Consider the following 6,496-nt stretch of genomic DNA (forward strand, 5'->3'; position numbering starts at 1 on the left):
GTGTACATTGTATCAATGTGTTCTGCTTTATTCTTTGGTTTCTGTATTTTTTTTCTGTATTTTTTTCCTGTATTTTCCTGCATTTCGTGGACTTTCATCCCCTCTGTCCTTGGCTGGGCCACCCAGAGTAGCACGATTGTAACAACGCTTCAGAATGTGTGTTTTTTACCAAAAAAAAAAAAGAAAAAAAAAAAGCAAAACAAAACAACAAAAAAATTGTACGTGCCTTATAATTTTCCACCTGGATCAGCTACACTGTATTTTACATAAAAAGCTTTATCTTCAAGGTGTTCAGTACCTGACAAACAGAGAGTGCTTGGAGTGAGCTCCGTGTCACTGCTTAAGGAAACACTGAGGAGCTGCAGTGATTCAGACCTTATCTTGCCACATTTTTTGGCAATGTGAGCCTGATTTCAAGTCTTCTATTCAAATCAAGCAAGAGGGGGAAAAGAAATGAGATGAGACTGTTATTTTGGGTTCAGTTCACTGCCATAAATCCTGGGTGGTTTGGTACACTTGATGTGGGCTGTGTTTCACAGACGAGGTAACGATGATGATAAATAAACCAAGTGGACTTGATGCCATTAAGTCTGCCACAAACTGGTTCTGTGCCACTGACATCTAGTGGAACCTGATGGACACTGTCTCAGAGCAATATCAGACCTTTTCAAATAGTTATTTATTTCTTTACTTTCAACTGCTGTCATTCTTTCTACAGGAAGCCGTTTTAGAAAATTTTGTACTGTTATTAATTAGGTTGGCCTGAGTATTTAAGTCACAGAAAGGCTGACTGTATAATTACACAAATTATACACGAACGAGAAGTCTTCAGTGTGTTTTCTGGTCTCTCTGTGGTTATGTTTTCTCAGTTTTCTGTTTTGAACGTCAGCATCTCCATGTGGTACTTCATCTGCATCCGGCATGGTTTTTTAATGGGAATATAGGTTTTGTCTCCAGTACTGTAAACCTTGGACTGTTTTGAACCATTTCTGACACTACAACCTGATGAACAACAGCCTGTTCAGTTCCAAATTGTGAAAAAAAAAAAGAAAAAAAAAAAAAAAAAAGTGAGTTTTGAGGTTAGGAAGCAGTTCAGAACAGCTGGGGGGGGGGATTTCCCTGCTGCACTTGCAGTGCTGAAGTTTGGTTTCTCCAGTAAAATTCCAGTTGTTTTTTTTTTTCCTCAGGACTGATGCCAGGAGGAATCCGTGCACGTGTGTGTGAGTTCTTGTACGCTTTCAATGTAAAGGTCCTTGGGCAGCCTTAGAAAACAATGTACAGATAGGACACCAGTGTTGCATGTGCTTAAACCTGTACTGGAATCAATGTCGCCGTGTACCTGTTTGCTTTGGAAATCTGAAGAGAATACAATATACAGAAACCTCAAAATCTACCTCATGTTTTAATGGGTTCTTTTCCACTGGTGTTCTCCCGTTTCCTGAATGTCTCTGAGCGGGTTCAGGGAATGGCCAGGCCTGGCACTCTCCACCCAACCCAACCCAACCCTAGAAAATCCCGAGGGAGGAGCTGCTGGGGCTGTGTTGTTCTTCTGTCCTTTTGATGTGACCCCGTGGTGCAGCTTGGGGTCTCCTTTGGGGTCAGACCTGCAGTGGCAAGGGCGAGGCGAGGGCTCCCAGAGGTCAGAGAGAAAGGGGGCTGAGACAGAACTCACTTATCATTTCTCAATTTTTTGTTATTGATCTATTCATCCCTTGCTATTGTCACCGTGCTGACAAGGGAACAACAATCGCTTCATTTTTATCTGGGCATAGTCAAATAGCAAAGAAATACTGTTAGGTTTAGAAGGTTTTGTCAAACAGTGCTGCATCCCCTGCTCTCCATTTGCTCTGTCTCAGCAATTTTCTTTCTTTCCAAAGCAGTGGGTGTCAACTTTAGTGTATGCAGCATTCTGTAGGTTCAGCTGGCTCACCTGTAAGGCTTCTAGTTCCCCAAGAAGAGACATTCACGGGTGTACCCTTCACCTGAGGCGGTTTGAAATCTCCAAAAACGCTCATTTTCTGCATCGCAGAGAAGGCACAGAGCAAGGGCAGCTGACTCCCTGAAGTTACTTCTCAATTTTTAGGAAAGGATTTTTTTTTCCAGAGGCCGATTCCTGCCCTCTCTGTGCATTCCGAGCAGACCATGGGAGCGCCTTTGGGCACATCCCGGCTCCAGGCGCTGTCCGTGGTGCTGCTCTGCGACCCTTGGGGACAGCCACCCACAGCACAGCTCATGCTCTGCGTGCTGCCCGTCTGTGCTGCTGACCAAGCTGGTTTATCCCAGGGAAAACCTGGGAAAGGCCAGAGCCACGGGAACAGGGAAAATCTGCTTGTGGCACACCCACCGAGCGGAGAATCCCGCCAGGAATTCCACGGGACCGCTCTGTCGGAGGGAAGAAGAGAAATTTGGCTTGGCAAAGAGGTGCACAATACCCAGCCACAAAAAACAAACAAAAAAAAGGCCAGGAAATTTAAACAAGGGGGAAATCCTTATGCATGTCAGTGGCTGGGGGGCGTTCACAGGAGCTCAGCAGCAGCGGGATCAGGGTGGGAATCAGCTGCTGTGTTGGGAGTGCAGCGGGGCTGGGAAGGACTCGCTCTGTTTAACCAGAAAACGGGGGGCTGGAAGGAGGTGTCTGATTTTTCCCCTCTCATGAGGGATGAACTGCCAGGGGAGGGAGGTGACTGAGGGGAATGTTGGTGCTGGAATGATCACCAGCTGGGGGATGGATCCAGGCTGGAAACCAGGAGGGAGTCCAAACTGGGAGAAGAATGGGGCTGTGCTGGGGACTCCTGCAGGAAATGGCCTGGGATTTATTCCTCATGGCACGCAATTTATCCTGGGGCACCTTCTTGTGAAGTCCTCTGCCACAGCTGTGGGCTGAGAAAAACAGGATAGAGGGATCCCAGCTGCCTTTCCTGGAGCAGCCTGGGCTGGTGGAAAGTGTCCCTGCCACGGCAGGGAAGGGGAATGAGATGGGGTTAAAGCTCCCTTCCAACCCAGACCATTCCACCATTTTATGATTCTGTTGAAAACTGGTAATTAGATTAATACTGAAGCACCAGATGAAGCTCTGGAGCAAAGAAAGAAAACCTGGAATATTGCACCTAAAAGATGCCAAACCTAAAGCCTGGCTGCAGTGTTAACGAACTCCAGGGAAAAGGGGCAAAAATGGTTCAGGAAAGATAAAATTTCCACCTCTGCACAGCTCTGCATCTTCTTGTCAGCACAAAATAGGTGCAATAAAACAAAACAAATAAAATAGTGATCTGCAGCTCCTTAGGGATTAAATTCAAGCTTGCTCAAGCCCCAGTGTTCCTGCTAACAAGAGCATTTAGTCCCCACCTTCAAGTTCTATTTGTTTTCGTGGCTTGTTTTGTTCTTTCTTTTTTAAGTCAGAAAGAAAACAGCTGAAGAACACTGGGAGAGTTATTCAATTTGTCTGCAAGGACAGCAGAAAATTTATAGCAGATTCTATAACACAAAAAAATCTTTAGCAAAACATATGCATTTCCTTTTTTATTTACGTTATTAAATGACAGATAAAGGAAAATTTCTGAAGTAAGGATGCTGCATCAGGCTGGGGAAAAAACTGTCTAATTAACTACAGTGAGAAACCCTGTGAGGAATTTCAGAGATTTGAAAGGCAAAACCAATGTTAATTTAAAAAACCCAGAAACAAATGTGTGGTTATGGATGATTCGCTGTCCCCTAAAGGGCAACAGGGCCATCTGTCAGGACACCAGTGGACTGTGCCAAAGATTTCATTGTATTTCTTACTTGCACTACTGAGAACACAAGTTTTATCCCATTATTTGAGGTTCTTAGGTTTATTACAAGACTCAGTTTTAGCCCTGCAGTGTAAATGGAGGCTCAAATAAAACCTCCCACAGAAACAAGCTCTGGTTTTCTGGGGTTTAATGGGGTTTAAGTCTGAAAACTGTTGGGGTTTTTGCTGTACCACCACTTTTTATACATATATATGTATATATATATATATACTCAGGATACCTTCTTTTTCCTGACTGATCTCTTGTTCTTCTTGGATAGATAAAATTCCGTATTTTCCCTCATGATATCTAATCTAAACCCAAGAACTTTTTTATTTGTTTGCAGTTATCAGCTACAAAAGCCCAAGGCCAAGACTGATATCTGGGCTTTACAGAGGGAAAAGGTGATTCCAGTGCAAATCAGCAGCAATGCAATTTTAAAAGCAGCAGAACTCAGGATGAGCTCCCTGGAGGATCTGTTCCCAGACTGCACTGGAAATGACACCCCATATTCAGCAGAGAAACCTTTTTAACTTGCAATGCTCCCAGGCTGTGTTTGAGTCTGAGATTTTGATGGCCTTTATTTTTATCAGTGCTTTGCTGACCCCGTAGAAGTTTTCTGCACTATTCTACAAAAAGGGAGGCAGAGGCGAAAGAGGTTTGGTCAATGAGGAATTTTAATCTGCTTTGTAGCTGCCATAGAGTTGAATTGAGGGTAAGATAGTAGCTTGTATTTTTCCAGGAACTGTAGTAGCACTCTGTGTGCCTGGGAATAACCAGAAAGGTTGGAAAAAGTTGTTTAGCTTGGAAAACTCCTCTAAGACCATCCATTCCCCCGAGTGCTGCAGAGCCCTCCACCAAACCATGCCCCCAAGTACCACATTTATGTGGCTTTTAAATAATTGAATAATTCTACATGATTTCAACAATGATTGATCTTGAACTCAAGCTCCTTCCCAGGCTGGGATGTGCCAGTGTCCAGGGCTGCCTGGCACAGAGGAGCAGGGATGTGGCACCAGAACCAGCACGGGGCAGGAAAAGTGTAAATGAGCGCTGGGTTAAATGAGCACACACTACTGAGGGGAATGAGCAAGGAGAGGACAGCCAGCACCTGGGAAAGGACACCTGCCTGCAGAACTGACCCTCCTGCATTTCTCCCTTGGCTGACCTCGCCCTGTTTTATTCGGGGCGACCTGGCTGCCCCTGGCTCTGGTGTGGAACACGAGAGCCCAGAGCAGTGCTTGGGAGGGTGAACCCCCAGGGAACAAAGAGCTGCTCCCAGCTCTGGATCTGGCAGGGAACAGCTCCCTCCCTCCCAAAGCTTCAGCCAATGCTGATCCTCGACCAAGATCCAACAAAAGGCTGTTTCGGGAATGTCTTTGTCCTCCTGCTGACCTACCCGTGGTCACTCTGCCTGTGCTTTGCTTTCAAATAAAGGCCAATAATTACTGCTGGCAATAATTACAGCACTGGGGTGGCAGGAAAGCAAAATACAGAGTTTCTCCAAATCTCCTCTAGGCCTTCCAGACCTCCTAAAAGAAAATCCAAATAAATGAGATTCCCAGTGATGTCCCAGCTCCTGACTTGCTGTTGGCCTGATGTTTATTCCTCACGTAGGACTCCTCCTCGTGCAGTGGAGTTTGCAGGCCAGAGAATGAGCAAATCTTGTTTAGCTTTCAATTTCAGTATCTCTTTCACAGGGCATTTTTGCTGTGCTGCCTGAAACTTCCAGAAGCCAAAACCTGGCAATGGGAACTGCAAACACTGGCCTGGGAGGTCATGTGAGCCCAAACTCTCTAAGGATCATTTTCTTTTTTTTTTTAAGTGGGAATTCTGCAAGAAATAGCTGAAACAGACGGTTTTAAATTTTTGGCTACTTAAAAGCAATTATTTAATCAATTTTGCCTGATTCCACCTGGCCATTAGACCCTGTTTTGGGGGAAGCTATGCCAGAGCACCACACTCCTGCTTTTAGGGTTGCCTTGCTGCATGAGATGCTTCCCAGCTAGTGGAAGATGTAGTGCCTCTTTTTCTGTCTCAGCTTCCCGTATCCTGGGACAAATCTATCAAGTGAAACCACTTTGATCAACCCAAATTCCCTTTTTGGAAGAGATCCAGGGCAGTACTCTACACTTGGCCTCCAGATGGATCGATTCTTGCCCTTTTCCTTTGCCCATGGATTAATGTCTTTCTCTTTCACCAAGGGACTTTGCAGCAGCTCCTGTAGAAATGTGCTCAACGTGACAGGAATTTGAAGCAGCTTCTTCAAATTTAGTACAAATCCAGCCCCACGCCATGAGCATGCTATGATAGCTATGGACATTACTGCAGCCTGAGTTTTGGAGGCTCCACATCCCTTTCTACAAAGGAAAAGTTCTTGAACTTCACCCCAGCAAGGAGCTGACTTGGAGTATTGAACATCCAAGGGCTGCACTGGGAAAGCTCCTGGCACAGAACATCACAGGTGGCTTCAAGTCTGCGTTTGCAAAGCCAAACCAGCACTTGGGGATTCTCCCTGTGCTTCACTTGGTGATTTCCCTTGACTCCTGCTCCTCTTCCTTGGTTAAAAGTAGAAAAAAAAAAAAAAAAAAAAAAAAAAACCACCAAAAAAACACCCCGAAAAAAACCCAAACAAAAAAACCCAACAAAAAACACCCAGCTTGGTTATTCTTGCTGTTGAAAATCAACTTAAATTAAAAATCAACAGCCAACAGCAGATTGGACAG

This window comes from Sylvia atricapilla, chromosome 6 (assembly GCF_009819655.1).
Source record: "Sylvia atricapilla isolate bSylAtr1 chromosome 6, bSylAtr1.pri, whole genome shotgun sequence".
Classification (NCBI taxonomy): Eukaryota; Metazoa; Chordata; class Aves; order Passeriformes; family Sylviidae; genus Sylvia; species Sylvia atricapilla.